An 18,815-nucleotide genomic window follows, 5' to 3' on the forward strand; every position below is an offset into this window, starting at 1 on the left:
AACAAACTGATGAATTCGAGATCAGCCATATTCTGGATTCCAAAAATTCTAGAGGAACAATCAAGTATTTAGTGGATTGGAAGGGGTACGGTCCCGAAGAGCGCTCCTGGGTACGGGCTGCAGACATCCGTGCTCCTCTTCTGCTGAAAAAATTTCATTCCAAATTTCAGAAGAAACCAGGTCCTAGGTGTTCGGTGCCCACCTCTAAAGGGGGAGGTACTGTCACACGCCGGACTCCTGCTGCCTCCCCGGGAGCCGGCGGGTGTACCCGCTAACTACAGAGGCCATCCCCACCAAGACCCGCTATTTCTTTCACTTACCTGGTCCACGCTGCTGCAGCTCTCCAGCGCTGTCTCTCCCCTTCTTCCGTTCAGTGCTCAGTGGTTCTGCGCATGCGCAGAACCGTCTAACTGCTTTATGTGTTCTCACTGCCCTCTATTGGCTGTTCAATTGGAACTGCACTATATCTACTTCCTCTGACCAGAACTCAATGCTGGTTCTTTCAGTCAATCCCTGACTTTAAGATTGGAAACAGCTCCTGTGTCTTTGCTATTCCCTCAAGCTTCCAAGCTACGTCTCTCCGGGGAACTCACCTCCAGGTGACTACGCTGCTAGCATTCCGGTAAAGCACTTCCAAGTGGCGACACTATCTTTTCCTGCTAACCAGCTCCCTAGTGACTACTTCGCTGAACATCCCAGTTATATCTCCTCTCTCGAGTGACACCGCTGCCAAACCTCCCGCCTAAACACCGCTATCAAGTGACAGCGCTACTTCTACCTGATTCTACGCTCCGTCTGCTGTGTTCGCTGAGAACTTCTCCAGGGGACCGCGACCTGCAAGTGGAAGCCACAAAAGCCCATATTCCCTTGCGGGAATCTCTGGTGAACACCTTTCACTTGTTAGACTCCGCGCCCCTCGCTGAAGTAACGTCAATCTCGGCTGAACTATCAGGATCCAGTTGAAGTCTCTCTGGTAACGTGACACAGATTCAGGACAGATGGCAAACTGTCCTGCTCCCTCCTACCTGTCACTTTCACTACCTGTAGCAACTGGTGTCTTCAGATGTTGCTTGTCTGGATCCTGGAATGTTGGGGTACTATTTGGAAAAAAAAATGGGTACAAGAACTTTAGAAAACTCTGACCATCCCTGACATTAAATTAATAGCACCCACGTTTAATAAATAGGCCTCCCTCCAGTCCCAACATTAAAATAATAGTTCTCACATTTGATAAATATATCTATTTCCCTCCAAGCAGCCCCAAAATTAAATTAATTGTATTCCCATTTAATAAATAAACCTATTTCCCTCCTTCCAAACAGCTCTAGCAATAAATGAAATATAATTTTCATTTAATACAACCACTTTACAAAACCATTAAATAATTCATATTCATATTTAACAAATAGCCCTCCTCCCCAAACTCAGACCCATGTTCAATTAATAGCCCCAAACCACCCCAGCATTAAAATAAGGTCCTATTACCTCAGCTTAAATTAATAGGCCCCACTATTGAATTAAATAACCCCTCCATTACCCCAAAAATAATTTAATGGCATCCACCATTAAATTAATAGCCTAACTTATAAATTATATTAAGCCCCCTCCCCTGCCCCACCCACCCACACAAACACTTCGTTCAGTTGCTGCTTCGCCAAATCCTGGAAGGCTGGGGCCCTGTTTGGAAAAGGAATAGGTACTGTTCACCTTCTGGAAAGCTACGCAACTAACAAACACTGTAGGCAGCTTAACCAGCTCCGACATTAAATCAAAAGCATTCACATTTAACAGATAGGCCTATTCCTCCAAATGAGTCCCAACATTACACTATCACCCCCTTTACATCAATAAATACCATGACAATACATTACTAGCCCCCACATTACAGCAACTCACATTACCGCCCACATATTGGGGAGCACTGGGGTCAGGAGTTCAATTCCCAACCATGGCCTTATTTAAATAATTAAATAAAACAGGTTAAATATAAAAAAATATTATTTTAAAATAATTCCAAATTGAAAAAGTACTTTATTTAAATAAAAAGGCATGTTTTCATTAAATAACTTCTCATATCAGGATGGTGATAACAGAAGAAGGATTGCAGTGGTACTTGTAGAGAGACCGGGCAAATTTTTTCTCAAACTCTTTAACCAGAGATAGGCCTTTTACATCTTAATAAATAGGTAAGTATGTGTGAGCTCAATTTCCAATAGTCAGCTATCAAACCTGAGACTGTAAAGCAGATCCATCCATTCATCCTTTGTGCGGATTGGTAGAAGCATACCCATTTTTCAAGATCTGATTCATTAGCTCTCTATGTTGCTTGCTCTTTTATAATTTTCTCAGCTGAGTTGACCAGGTTATTCTCTTTCTGCAACCTTGCTCTACGGCAATATAAGGTAGTGGACATCTGGGGATCATGAGGCAGCATCCGTCATGTGCAAATTTGGTGGCTCTCCTTTCCCATGCTTTACCAGCAGCCCTTAAAATGGCAACAATAATATAGCAATGCATTCATGCATCGTACACACATACTGTATACTGAGACAAGTACATACATGTATCAATCACACATACCCAATACATACATATGCATCATAAAAATATGCATTCTACTCACTATGCACATAAATTTATATTTTTATCTGAGCTCTCCAGATCCTAAAAACAGGCTGTACCAAATACCATAATTCTTACATCTTACAAATAAAGCAGTACAGTCACTGGAAAGCAAATAGCAGATCCGTAAGACGTTCAAAGCTGCAAGTAATTCAGTTCTATAAAGAAACCCAGGGAATCATTCTGAGGGAATGGGGGAGCAGACAGTAGCAAATTTTGGTTGAGGAAGCAGTGGTGGTGTTTATGTAGCATAATACACTGCTGTGTTTCATTTTGTATGAAAACAGGAGGAATCAGTGGGGTGTTTGCTGGATGGTGGGAGAAAAGGATGCAATATAGCTGCATGTCTGTGAGTGTGAGCCAGTGGTGGAAATGAAAATTTAGATGTGCTATTATGGAACTTTCACTTTGAATTAAACAGCTAGGGGCCACCTATACCCCCCAAAGGCTTAGCGGTTTTGATTTTAGTATTTATTTAGATTAATTATAGATGCATTTTAACACTATAATGTATAATATAAAACATATTAAATGAAGCAAGGCTATCCACCTTTTGTCTCCCACATCTCCTGTGTTCAATTACCTTTCCTCTGTGTCCCTCCACCTCTCCCTCATGTCTCCCTTATATCTTCCATGTTACCCTATATCTTTCACTTATCTGTTTCCTTTCTCTGTTTCTTTGTGCCCCTATCTACATTGCAGGTATAACTCTCTCTCCCTCCCTACCTGCTCTGCCCTGTGCCTCACATCCTGCTTCTCTCGCTTCTCCCTTACTCCTTGATCCTCTCTATTTATCATTGTTTCTGCTCCTATTATTCCCTCTTACTAGTGAATTCACATGTTTGCCACTCCATCATCACACTGCATAATCATTTCAGCTCTGTTATGAGCTGCTTGGAGGGAGCAAGCTGGGTTCCTATAGGAGGCTCATGGAGTGGGTCTAGAGGAGTACTTTTGGGTGTTTACGTTGATGGAAGGTACCTGGGAGAGCAACTGTCACATGGAGACAAGAAAGGGGAGGTTTGATTGTGAGCTGTCCTGGATGAGATAGTGGCAGATGTCAGAGGAACATGTGCTGAGCTTTGATTGCAGGAGCTTATTATATGTAGAAAAAGAGGTGGCAGTTTGATGCAGCTGCACGGTAAGTAAAGCTGCCAGGTAGTGGATTCTGTAGTTCCCACGTGTCCCTCCCCCACCTTCCCAGCTCCTATAGTTAGGTATCCAGACCCCACTGACATTGGGAGTTTCACTGTAATGGGAAACAAAAAGGATTTGAGTAATACGGTCAGCAAGTGGGCCCCTCAGAGCTGTTCTGATCCTAGGCAGAGGCCTATATTATCTAGCAGGTAATCTGGCCCTGAATAGAATGGATACATTTAGCCAACATGCAGTGACTAGGTAAAAAAAAGTGCTGCATGCACAGCCTATGCAGGTAGGACATCACAGAGCCAGTTACCCAGCCCTGTCTTCATCCACCTATAATCTGGCTTTGATGGAGCCATTGATACTGTGTCACGGCTCTCAGGTATATTCCACAATATCAATGTACAGAAACAATGATGCTGGTAAACTTAAATATTTATTGTGAATACAGGCAGGGGTGGATCTCAGTGGCTGAAGGGCCAGGCAAGGGTTGAAACAAAATGTCCAGAAATAATATGCAAAACAAAAGTCTTTTAAACTTGCCAGGCTCCAGAGATGCAGAGTGAAGTCAGAGTGAAATCAGAGTCCAAAGTCCAGGTAATTATAAATAGCAAAATCCAGAGTTGTAACATAAACAGGGTTCCAGAGCTGTAACACAAACAATGAACCAGCAGGGAATGATTTCCACAGGTCAGTCTTTATGGTCTGATGATCAGCAAAACACTTAACAGCTGAGTGAGGACACACAATCCACATAGCGGCCACTAGTGGTGAAAATGCAGAACTGCACCTGTAGGGACTTAGTGCAGAAAAGCATCAGGCCATAACATACTGGTTGCCCCATCAACCCCTATTATAGTCCACCACAGCCAGCCCCCTCTCCCCTATAACAGGCCACAGTCTGGGTACTTGTGACATCACATCATTATCTGAAAGTCATGAAAAGCTAAGTGGTAAACATGCTTGAAACTGGTTTTCTTGTACGTAATCCATTCTATGAAATGAATAGTTCACTGGACACAGCACAACAGCTGTATCTTGACTGGCTTTACAAATAGGAGTCATTAACCTTGTGACAACAGAAATACATACACAGCAATTATATATATATATATATATATATATATATATATATATATATATATAACAGATAGATAGATACATACCTATATATATCTATATAACAGGGTGTATTGCATTGCTTGAGGAAACAATTGCATCCTGTGTTCATGTTCTGTCGTAGGGATCAATAAACCTCAGATGTGAACCTGGTCAAGGTGTGAATACATGCTGCTTACTACACTACAAGTTGTATATGTGTTAAAGCTGTGCAGAAAAGACTACTAGGAAAAACATAAAGCATGTACAAATTTCACAACAAAACAATAATAAATACTATAATAAACAATAATAATTACTATTAATGTGTTAAACTGCATAAAACATTTTTTCATAGACATTGTGGTGACCAGTGTGAGAGGAGAATAGGAACAAACAGAAAATACGGTGTGCATATTAGAGGCCATATAAGACCAACTTCAACAAATTTCCATAAACGTATTCTATTACAATTAAGGTCATTTTGTCATTTTCTACCCCAGTGAACATGATATTGAAGTAAAATTCAGCTCCTATGTCCTTGCAGAGTAGAGTTTTTGAATAACATTGTAAATTCACAATAAAGCACATACAAAATGTTTTATTCACATGTTGTAGAGGGTTTATATTTTTCTTTACTTTTGTTTTTGATGCCACAGAAAAGGCCCTTGTACAAAATATGATCATATGGCATTTTGTCCTCAGCCATCTAATTTTGCAAGTGGCAGGTTACCTCATGAAAAAATGTGAAGTGCTCTAACAATTGCTTTTAATGTAATGCGATATGGATATGGTGATTTGCTCTTACAGTAAAAGCTTTTAGCCTTATTTCTATGGCGCCTCAAATCTGTCACTTTATTGGATTGTTGTGGGCTATAATCCCTTAGTGGTCAAACAAGAATAGCTCAGTATCTACAGGTGTGTTGCACAGATTTCTTCAGATTTCAAGAAAGAAATATTTTTTTTACAGGACATTACATATAAATAGATATGAAAAAAAAATGCTGCCTATTTCAATTCATTAATGGGCCACCTGCCTTCTTGGTTCTGGTAAAAAATAACCGTCAGCCATAGATTTCAATTGAACAAAAGAACCAGTGTCCAAGTTATAATGGAAAACACATGCTATATAAAGCAATAATTTCAGACTGGCCCACACTACCACCTACCTCGAGAAGCAGAGTATTTATATCAGATGACTTTATGCATAAAGCTACCCCCCTTTTTCTGCCTATATCTACATTGTCATCACATTATATAGCAGGAGTACCAAGAGATGGCGGTCATAAAAAGGCTGGAACATGCAGCCAGTGGAAAGAATGGAATTAAAGGCAGAATATGAAAAAAAGTAGAATACTAAATAGTCAGGAAGACTGGGTCAAAAAAAAATGAGGGGATTGCAGTACTGTTTAAGTTAAAGAATTAGGATACAGTGAGTATCACAATGCCAGTACAAGCCAAAATCTATACTCAAATGAGGAGCTGGCTGGCAGACTTTAGCCCGGGTGCAAGCACATTGCACTGTCCCATAAGCAGCGGCCCATCCTTAAAGGGTGGTCTTCGATACAATATATATTCAACAATATAAAAAGAGGCAATTTTAGTGTTGCTTAACACAGCGATACTTTATTATTATAAATGATAAATCTTAGATAATGAAAACAATAAATGCAACAGAAAGCAAACCTCACTTTATATTGAATTTTATTTTATATGTTTCTTCTCCCTACTGCACTTTTGTTTTTTTTTCCTTTTTTTACATACCTCGCTGATTATAGTGGGGTATAAATCATATTATAGCAATAGATTATATAATGTTCTATACAGTACTGAACACAGGGGCTGATTTATCAAAATGCAAAAAGCCTTTTTTCTTTAAAACCTGATGTGATTGCCAGGGCTTGTTTTTGCACTGGACTATATACTAATAGGGTTATTATTTGTTTTAGGGATAACCTAAAACAAATAATATCAGTGCTGTTACTGGTAAGAGGAGCAGAGCACTAGGTGTCAATCTGACAACCTGGCCCAGAGCTGGATTGAGGCTCTGGGGGATTCGGGGTACTTTTGACAGGGGGGTAAAATGGTTATAATTTTACACAAATTTTATACAATACAGAGGCAATACTGTGTGCACTATTGTTAGTTGCACGGAGTCCTGCTTTCATTAGCAGTACACAGTGAAGCAGGACATACCTCCCAACTGTCCTTGCAGTCAAACCAAATCATGACCATAATCGGGATTGCTCCAACAGATTCAGGACAGTTGGCAGACTGTCCTGCTCTCTCCTACCTGTTCTTGTCACTTTTACCACTTGTGACTGCTGGTGTCTTTAGATCAGTTGCTGCTTGTCTGGATTCTGGAATGTTGGAGGCCCTATTTGGAAAAAAAAGGTACATGAAATTTAGAAAACTCCAACAGCCTGTCTGTTAAATCAATATAACACTTACATTTCATAATAATGCTTCCTTCCAGTCTGAAAATAAAATAATAGTATTCACATTCAATAAATAGCTCTACTTCCCTCCAACTAACCCTGACATTAAATTAATAGCATACACATTTAATAAATAGACCTATTGCCCCCCAACATTAAATACTATTCCCATTTAATAATCAAACCTATTTCCCTCCCACCAAACAGCCCAAGCAGTAAATTAAATAGCATTTACACTTGATAAATATACCATTTACCACAACCATCCCAGGCATTAAATAATTCATAATCACATTTAATAAATAGACTTAAATTCCCCCAAACAGCCCACATTCAATTAATAGCTCTCAAACCATCCCATCTTAACTTCATAGGCCCCACTATTAAATTAAATTGCCCCACCATTCGCAAATAAAATAGCACTCATAATTAGCCAACAACCTGGACTCCACCATTAACATATGAATAATCATCTAAGTCTCTAATTTACTTTGAATATTTGTTTATTGATGTAGTATAAAAGATGTGTTATAGAGTAGATTATGTACCTCATGATGATACTATACAACTGTTGTTTCACTATGTGTATTGGGGCACAATATTATTGCATAGCTACTGCTAATGTTATAAAATTATATGGCTTCCACTTATATGTGGCTAGAATTCATAACATACATAGCTGCTGCTAATGCCATACAATTATATGGCTGCCACTTATATATGTGGCTAGAATTCATAACATTGATACTTTTTGATATTGGACTTTCTTTATTTAAGTTCTTTTCTCTTCTCATTTTATTTTGGTTATTACCAGAGTTATAGATTGTTCTTATTATTTTTAGTACTGTGTTTTTTTGGCTTGTATGCTTTCTATTTCATATCAACTATTCCTTGGTAATTGAGGTTGATTGACAAGAGCTGGATGGATTGCTCTATATGAAAGAGACTGAACCTCAATCTATCTTTTATAAAGTCTGGGTTCAACAGACAAAACACGTCAGTTATTTTACACTGGGATCGCTGTTTCAGTTATCTGATATTGGACTCTTTTTATATTTACATTGGTACCAGTTTTTTTGCCTCCAGGATATATATACCCTAATAGATCTATTTGGAGCTTGCTATCAGTGCTGAAATCAATCTCTACAGTTTTTTGCATGTGAAGACCTACTCACCTTTGCTATTACTAACGTCACTGATGGCGAGGAAACATACTGCTGTGCTTCTGGGTAATGTTCTCCGACAGTTGTTTACAGAGCACCCGGACGGAGTCATAAGCATTGAGCTGCAGCATTGGAACCACTGAGACAATTAAGGGAGTTATATAATGTATTTATTATGCAAGTCCTTTGCCAGTGGCATTCCATCAGGATCTGGATGTGGAATACCATTAATATACCAGCATTAGTTTGATTGCAATATATTTTTCAACTTATGGGATGATTCGCTGGATATTTTGGAGGAATTTTATTGTGATTCTATCTTTATATGAACTAGAGATGGGCGGGCTCGGTTCCCTGAGAACCGAACCCGCCTGAACTTCACCTATCCGAATACCGAGACGAGCAGGCTTGGTACTCTGGCACCAATTCAGAATCGAAATCGAGGCAAAACGTCATTGTGACGTCGTCGGATCTCGGAGATCGGTTCTCGCAATATTTGAAATCCATAAATACATGCCTCCACAGCAATCCATCGCCATTTCACAGAGGGAGAGAGCAGGGTTAGGTCGCAGGCAGAATTAGAGCAGGGAGAGAGCAATTATTCTATACATTATTCTTGCAATTATTCTTGAAATTCTTCTAGCAATTCTTCTAGCAATTGTTATAGCAGGAAGAGAGGAGGATAGAGGAGGCATTTTTGCAAACATTACCAACTGTTTGGGGTGTCATATTCCCTCCTACAGAAAATATTTTCTGGCTGCAGAATGTATTGTCTAGCAGCACAACTATTTAATACTTTGCACTACAAGTGCTTTGGGGTGTCCCATATTGCCCAGTGTGAAACAACAATTTTTCTGGTGTTGAAAGTCTTATTTAGCAGCACTATATATTTAATATTTTGCACTACAAGTGTTTTGGTCTCATTAAAATGGATTCAAAGCAGTACATACATATGAGCAGGATCAGCAAGCAGGTGCTGGCACCAGTCCTGATGGTGGTCTTCCCTGTACGCCATCTGGTAAAGCCTATGTAAAAGTACATATTCTTTTTAAGTCAGGGAAAAAGATAAAAAAAAAAAAAAATGTAACCGTGGGGAAGAGAAAAAGAGCTGTAACTGATGAAAGTTAAATTGAAAGAAAAAAAAAATTCCCAACATGCCATTCTACACACGCAGTGGCAAAGAAAGAATGAGGCCTTCGCCTTTCTCTATTACTGCCAGATCAAAAAATGTTACTAAGCCTTCTTCTTGTAAGGTCACTCGAGAGCAAGCAAGACCAAGTAATTTGGAGTCCAAAAGTGGTGCACAAGTACTGTTACGTGTGAAAGCCGAGCTGCAAGAAAACAGTAAGGTATTAGAGGAAAATGTATGCTCAGAATCAGAAATGACACCAATCCCTAACGAGAGTCCATCGACGAGTGGTATGTGTAATCGTGACCATTCTGATAGTGTACCCATAAAAAAGGGCCCTTTTGGCATTTCTGCTGATGTGTGCCTGCACATCCCGAGTGTAGCCGGTGACACACCAAGTGAGGATGACACTTTGGAATTAGAAGAGTATGAGGGGGAGATTTGGGTAGCCAACGAGGACGTTGATGAAGTTGCGATTGATTGTGTAAGTCCTGCCCCAGTGGCAGCAGTGTGGCACCAGTGGCAGCAGTTCTGGCACGTGAGGTTCTGGCACCAATTTGCACTTTCCAAACACAAGCAGGGATGACGCTGGTGGCAGACCACAACAGTTTGACGTCTGAGCTTGTTTGAAAGATTTGACCCAAAAATTTGTGACCTTGCCCATCAGTCCAACCAATCCTACTATTAACATGCAAAGGATGGTGGAGGGCCTAGCAGGGATTAAACTGTATTTTTCCTAATCTGCACTAATAAGGTTTGGGTGTAATATACACCCAAATATGAGTGCTCAATTGCTAAGAGTCATTGATGAAGAGGAAGATAAGCAGGCTTGTCTGTAGAATTTGCTGGCAAATTTTACTGTGTTATATATGTAACACCCAAAGAGAAGAGCTCCATTGCTCCATTGCTAATTGTAATTGCTGAAATTGAAATAATAGGGCTGACAGTCTTGGTCTAAATCTGAAGTTACATTTTATTGCACCATAGCTCACTCAGAAACAGGAGAGGTGGCAGGGTTCAGTGTTAATCTTCCTCAAACAATACTAATTCATCCCCACTGGAATCAACCATCATAGAAGTCTGTGTACTATGATGTAATTGCCGATAATGGCCTTCTCCAAATGAAATTAGTAGTTAATTTTAGAACAGAGCTGTCACGATTTTTGGCCAATTCTTTTACAGCAGAGCAAATATCAAAATGTTGTGCGGACTCATCTGCTTCACCACTGGGTGTCTTGGGAAAGGAACTTTTTTGCCAACAAGCAGTTGCCACAGAAACTGAAGGAGAAGACGTCATTACAAGATGTTGATAGCTCTTGGATCATTGCGAAGCAAATTAAGCATTTAATCTACAATTAAAATATAGTTAGCACATTTACTTTGTTTTATTTCATACGTTAAATTTCTGTAGCTCCTTCTCAAAATGTATTATAAAGGCAATCACTTGACTCAAGCTAACCGTGTCTGTACTCTCTTCACAGGTGACTACTTCGCTGGACAAAAGTACATTACCCTCAAATGCTAGTCTTCTTGCAGCTGCTGCATTCTCCTACATGCTGAAAAAAGAAAATGACCCTACATTTTTCGGGACACAAACAGCATCTCCTGCATGTCATTTTTAAAAAGTTCTGTAATACAAAGATGATTGTGTGAGCAAAACAGGAAATGTGATGGAATTCCACCCCGCTGTAATGCTTGAGCAATATTGGTGTTGTTATCAGAAATGACATATCCTCAGGAGAGTCCAAGCAGGATTAGGTATGTTTCAATGACGTCCCTTAGTTTTTGTAATAGATTGAGAGCTGTATGCCTCTTAGTGAAGCCGCTGATACACAGAATAGCCTACTTCTGAAAAATGTGACGTACTTGGGTACATGCTGCTGCTGTCCCTGCTGGTGAAGGCGAATGACCAACCCAGTGGCCTGTCACAGTCATATAATCATTAGTTTGCCCAGTTCCGCTTGTCCACATATCTGTGGTTAAGTGTACAGTGGGCAGAATGGCATTTTGTAGCATAATAATTACATTTTTAGAAACATTCCAGTATAGGTGAGTAATAGCTTTTCTAGTAAAATGGCATAGTGATGACATTTGCTAACAGGGACAGAAGACCTCAATTAAATGTCTTAAAGCAACTGTATTAATAGTGGACATTGGACGCAGATCTAATACTAGCATAGTACCCATGGTGTCTGTGATCCGCTTTGCAACTGGGTGACAGGTTTCATACTTGCTACCTCTTGCAAAGGTTTGTTTAACAGTCAATTGTTGCTTCTGGGGATATTGATGATGAAGGAGTTGGGGGTGTAGATCACAGGTGCTGGGATGTAGATGAGAGAAGGGAGGTAGATGATGCCGGACTGCTTGTTGTTATTTTTTTTAACCTAAGTTTCTGATTTTCCCAACAGATTTCCAACAGAATGACATAACATGGATGAGGATGCTAGATGGTTATGGTCCCTACCTCTACTGAGTGTGGCTTTAAAAACGCTACAAATGGCTAGACAACTGTTGTCAGGATTTCTGTAAAAATAATTCCACACTTAAGAGGTGGATTTTTGGTCTTATGCCCAGTCATGACAATGGCCTTTTTCTTATCACTGGCAAGAACTACAGCAATTGAAAATCATGTGACCTATGAGGTGGTCAAAATTGAATGGAAATGACTGGAAATTAGTGTTAGTGAGGTTAATAATAATGTAGGTACAAAATAATACCTAAATTAAGTTATTTTAGCCCCAAAAAAATTTTTTTTTTAACAAGTTGCAGAACAAAACCAAACAAGACCAAAACCAAAACCAAAACCAAAACAAGCAAGGTCGGTTTTGGCAAAACCAAAACCAAAACACAATGGTAATCCAGATCCAAGACCAAAACCAAAACCAAAACACGGAGGTCGGTGACCATCTCTAATATAAACTACCATATATTTACTAGTTACATGGACATACTCATCAGTTTTGTTCATTTATAATGTGATTTCATTTATACATATTTTATTCCCAGTGTTTTTTTAATGTTTTGCTTGAATTACCAATTTACCAATTTATGAGGCCTATGTATTATATTTATTGAGACATTAAAAATATTAAACTGTTAACTAAGGGATTAAATTTTGCCCCTAGTCCCAAGCCAAATCTGTCTGATTTTTTTCTGAACTAAATAGATTCATTAGGGCATTGTGTAGAAAAATATATTTTTCCCAAAAGAAGATAGATGGCGATACAGTGCCAATTATTATTGGTAATGACGATACAATTGATTTAGAGATTTTGGAGTCCCTATGGAAAGAAAATAATGCTTGTTCTAATGTGAGAGATGAGTTATGTTCTATCTTTGACATCAATGCGAGTATGAATGGTCTGATTACTTTGAATAGATCTACCTTTAAAAATAAATCCAAATTATTTCCTAATTACTCTATCAGTCCCGCTATCAGGCCCGGCGCTCCCATTAGGCAACGTTAGGCAGTTGCCTAGGGCGCCGGGCTCTGGAGGGTGGCACTGAAGCGGGGTACCCAGTGATGATTTAGAAATAAATGCTACCGCCCGCCCGCTCGCCCGCTCGCCCACCCGATCGCTATAATGCGGTGCTGCAGTGTAGCAGCACCGCATTTTAAAATTTACCCGGCGCCTGGCAGCGTCGTGACGTCACGACGCTCGACGCTGCCAGTGAAGAGGAGCCGACAGAGAAAGAAGACAGAAGCGAGGAAGAAGAGAAAGGAAGGAAAATGAAGAAGTTAAGGTGAGTACAGGAAAGAGGAGGCTACAGATAACAGGAGGGGACGGGGGACGGATGCTTTACATAGGGGGGAGAATGGAAGCTACAGAATGGGTGGGGAATGGAAGCTACAGTAAGGAGGGAGAATGGAGGCTATACAAAGGTGGAGAATAGAGGCTATACAAAGGGGGGAGAATGGAGGCTATACAAAGGGGGAGAATGGAAGCTATACAAAGGGGGGGGGAATGGAGGCTACAGAAAGGGGGGAGAATGGATGCTACAGAAAATTGGGGGGGAGGAGGAGGCTGGAGAAAATAGGGAGATGGGGAATTACACTGAGAAATGTCCTTGAGTTAGAGACTATGGGGTCTTTATACTAAAATAGTGCCGTGACAAAATGCAGCGATGCATAATGAAGCACAGCTTTAATTCACCTTGCTGGGGCTACTCTAGGATAGTTAAGGAACCATTTATGTGCATTAGTATTTCCCCTCTATTTGGCTCTCGTTTGTTGCCCTCTATTAGTATAATTAATTTTAAATCTGCAGAATACATTAACAAATGCAAATAAAATAGAACGGTCTGGATTATCTGTCATTTAGATTACCTTTCTCTATTTATTTGCATGTGTTAGTATATTTAATATATTATCTACAGAATACATTAATAGACAGCAACAGAGAAGAGCCAAGTAGTGGGCAGGGGGGCATGTGAGTAAAGCTGGTGTCACCTATGCGGCTGGCATATGTGACACAAGCTGATGGGCAAGGGGTGACATATGTGAGAACAGCTAGTGGGCAGATGGGCATGTGTGAGTGAAGTTGGTGGGCAGCGGGGTACATGTCAGTGTGTAACAGGTGAGTGATGTCATGTTTTCTTTTCTTTCGTTTGTTTTGTTCTGAAGTCTAGCATTTGGAGCCTCCCGTCTAGATATCCTGTGTTTGCTCCTGGGCAGCAGTGAAGCCTGGACAGCATTCTGCATCAGACATCAGTGCTGCGTCAGACATCTGGACTGCATTGTAGCCAGCCAAGAGGATGTAAGAGTTATTATTTTTAAGTGTGTTAGTGGCTGGGAAATTAGAATTTTTTTTTATTGGGGGGGGGGGGGGGCGGCAAGCTTAAGCTTTGCCTAGGGTGCCGGGCAACCTTGCACCGGCCCTGCCCGCTATACAATGTTTTTTTATAGGAAAACACTTAATGATTTTAAAAGCTTATGTGAGACAGAACCAAAGAATAATTTGGAGATGAAGAACTTATCAAAAGGGGAAAGATTGACCTAGAGAAGGATTTGTCATTTACTATAAAACCAGCTGACAAAGGGGGCGGTGTTGTGGTTATGCATACTTCATACTACATCTCAGAATCATTGCGACAACCTAATGATCAATATTTTTATAAAATATTGGATGCAGATCCCAATCAGAGTATAAACAGGCATTGAAGTTACATTTACAAACTGCTTTGAATGAGGGGCTAATATCTAAAAATGAATTTTACTTTTTGTTTACTGATCACCCTTTAACACTTTTTTATTTTTTACCAAAAATTCCTAAATCTCTTACACAGCCACCGGGGAGACCTATTATTTCTGGGATTTGCTCTTTAACTTCCAATCTATCTTTTTATGTTGATCACTATTTGCAATCTCACGTTACTTCTTTATGTTCTCACTTTCGTGACACTAAGGGCTAGATTTACTAAGCTGCGGGTTTGAAAAAGTGGGGACGTTGCTTATAGCAACCAATCAGATTCTAGCTTTCATTTATTTAGTACTTTCTACAAAATGACAGCTAGAGTCTGATTGGTTGCTATAGGCAACATCCCCACTTTTTCAAACCCGCAGCTTAGTAAATCTAGCCCTAAGACTTTATTGGCACTTTGGATGGATTTACTTGAGGGCCAGAGATGAGCTTCCTTATCTTGATGTGCAAGCACTGTACAAACATGTTCCCCATTCCTTGGGTGTTGAAGTAGTTAGGCTTGAGCTTTCTGAGGAAGGGAATATCTGGCCCCCACTGTTAATTTATTTTGGATTCCATTTTCTTTATACTTACAACAATTTTTTTTATTTGCCGCCACTTATTATTTACAGACACTTGGGGCGGCTATGGGCAGCAGATTTGCCCCTAGCTTTGCAAACCTATATATGGGTCAGTTAGAAGAACAAATGATTTGGAATGGCCCATATGGGGCGAATCTGGTGTTCTATGGCCGGTATACAGATGATTTACTCATTATTTGGAAAGAGGATCATGATTTGGCACATGAGTTTGTTTCTTTTCTTAACACTAACACTTTTAATCTCACATTTATGTACACATTGTTTGGCTTGAGATGAATTATCTTGATGTTACCGTTTTTGTTCGGGATGATAAAATTATATCTACAAATTATAATAAACCTGTGAATACCAATAATTTTTGCATTATACCAGTGGTCACAATAGACACCAAAGAGCCAAATGAACCATCTGAGACGTAACTGTGTGTTAGATGAAGATTTTTCTACAGGCAGATAAGATGTGTCCGGAAGTCATACAAAGAAGCTACCCTTGTAGCCTGTTGCAGGATGCAAAAGAATCTATTTTGCGAGTAGAAAGATCAACATTACTGAAACCAAAATGTAAGACTGACCAATTAGGGACTGATCCTACTAATGGGAGTAGTCAAGGGCAAGATTTAGGTACTAGAAGTAGAATGACCGCACTAAGTGGGTTAATAGATAAATAGTATTAAACCCCCAATCTTACTTATGATATAGTCCAGTGTAACTTTCCTATCATAGCTGGAGGGTGCTCCCTTATACTTGTAATTAATGTGTAGAACCAGAGGAAAAGAAAGTATGTCAAGAGGCACTCCGGGGTATTAAAATTGAAATAACATTTTATTGGTATGCATTAAAATAATATATCTAACAACTAGCGAAATATATTAAAAACATGTGCTGTGTGAAAATAAAAATGCAGATCTAGCTGCAAATCGCTGTGTTGTCACGCTATTGAAGTATAGTAAATACAAAAATTCTATATTATATATTATAGTATTAAATTATACTGCTGATTAGGTACAGTTGTTGTATAGTTGTTGGTCACTAGTATCAAATATAATGGTATTTGATAACATATATGTTTTTATTATGATGAAACACGGTGATAGATTATAGTATCTATAAATTCGTTAAGATAAGCAACCTTGTTCACTTAAATATAGAGACACTAATTGGTTATCTAAAGCTGATATCAATATATAGAATGACTCTGTTTGTGATTCAAGCTCATTACATTGTCATAGTATACCAAGATACAGGTATAATTTTCTTGTAGTCGTTTGAATATAAGTCCTGTGTTCTGATATTGTGTACTGGTTTATTTAATTAATGTCTTAATACGTTTGACACTTTGGAGTTGTTACAATACAGATGGCGTGATTGGCATATAAATATGAATGCCGTTAGCTAAACTGTATATTGTCCTGAGGTTGAGGAGATCTATCTCTTATCATTATATCCCCATTGACTAGCGTGATTGACCCCCAAGGTGTAATATATATTTGCCAATACTGAGCTTTATCTAACTTGATATGAGTACACTGATATCTAGCTAAACTGTTAGTAGGTTGAAAGTATCACATCAGCAGATACTATCTTGATATACTATGACAATGTAATGAGCTTGAATCACAAACAGAGTCATTCTATATATTAATTGATATCAGCTTTAGATAACCAATTAGTGTCTCTATATTTAAGTGAACAAGGTTGCTTATCTTAACGAATTTATAGATACTATAATCTATCACCTTGTTTCATCATAATAAAAACATATATGTTATCAAATACCATTATATTTGATACTAGTGACCAACAACTCTACAACAACTGTACCTAATCAGCAGTATAATTTAATACTATAATATATAATATAGAATTTTTGTATTTACTATACTTCAATAGCGTGACAACACAGCGATTTGCAGCTAGATCTGCATTTTTATTTTCACACAGCACATGTTTTTAATATATTTCGCTAGTTGTTAGATATATTATTTTAATGCATACCAATAAAATGTTATTTCAATTTTAATACCCCGGAGTGCCTCTTGACATACTTTCTTTTCCTCTGGTTCTACACAAGGGCAAGATTTACCCTCATTTTTATCTAAATATAACACAAAATTGATGTGTATTAAGAAACTAAATATTATCAACTACGAAATATTGAAACAAGAAACAACCTTGGCACCTTTGTTGGGTGATAAACCTAAAGTAATCTTTCGAAAAAATATAAATTTGAAGAGTTTCTTAGCTCCTAGCTATTACAAATCTAATAAAACAGTAATATTGAATATTCCAGGTTGGTTTCCACCAAAGCCACTTGGTTGTTATAGGTTTAACAAAAATGCCTGTATGACCTGCACATTCATACCGAATAAATGCAAAGAGATTATTTCCACAGATTCTAAAGAAATATTTTTAATATAACAATATATAAATTGTGAATCAGATTATGTGATATAATCACATAATCTGGTATCCGCTGCAGTGTCCTGGCGGATACCAATATATAGGTAAAACCACCAGGCCTCTACAAACTCATAGTCACTCAAGACATTTCTCTCTAGCTCATAATCTGGATTCAAAAGGTTTAAAGCGAATTGGGATTGAGCGAAATTGAAAAATCACATAGGGAGTGATAGGTTTAGGAAATTATGTTGAGCAGAAACCCAATGGATCTTTAAATTACAAACACTCATTCCAGACGGACTAAATGAGGCTTGGATTTTTTTGAGACTTGAAGTGTTAACGTGATCATGATTAGATTTGATCCAGTCTATTACAGTGAGCTATTAGTTTTGTCTTTAGTCAATATTAGTGGTTGTTTTAGTTTTTCAACGTTATATGCTGATTAACTTAATTTTTTTTTTATTATTACTATTAAAATGCATTATTATCATTAACATTACTATGGTTGTTTGAGTAGCTATTATCTCTGGATCCAGACTATCTAATTATAGTTTAATGATGTAGATATTATATTGTTTATTTGTGTTTTACTTTTCTATTTTTATTTTATTTATATATTTTTTTAATATATAAATAATCATCTATGTCTCTAATTTACTTTGAATATTTGCTTATTTATGTGGTATAAGTGGTGTGTTATAGTGTAGATTATGTGCTTCATGGTTTTACTATATAATTCTACAAATGTTGCCTCACTAAGTGTATTGTGGCACAATATAATTGCACAGCTGCTGCTAATGCCATAGAATTACATGGCTGCCACTTATATATTTGGCTAGGATTCATAACATACATAGCTGCTGCTAATGCCATACAATTACATAGCTGCCACTTACATTTGTGTCCAGGATTCATAACATACATAGCTGCTGCTAATGCCATATAATTACACTGCTGACACTTATATATGTGGCAAGAATTCATAACATTGATACTTTTTGATATTGGACTTCCTTTATATATGTTTTTTTCTCTTCTCAT

Source organism: Mixophyes fleayi, chromosome 6, assembly GCF_038048845.1.
Source record: "Mixophyes fleayi isolate aMixFle1 chromosome 6, aMixFle1.hap1, whole genome shotgun sequence".
NCBI classification, from domain to species: Eukaryota; Metazoa; Chordata; class Amphibia; order Anura; family Limnodynastidae; genus Mixophyes; species Mixophyes fleayi.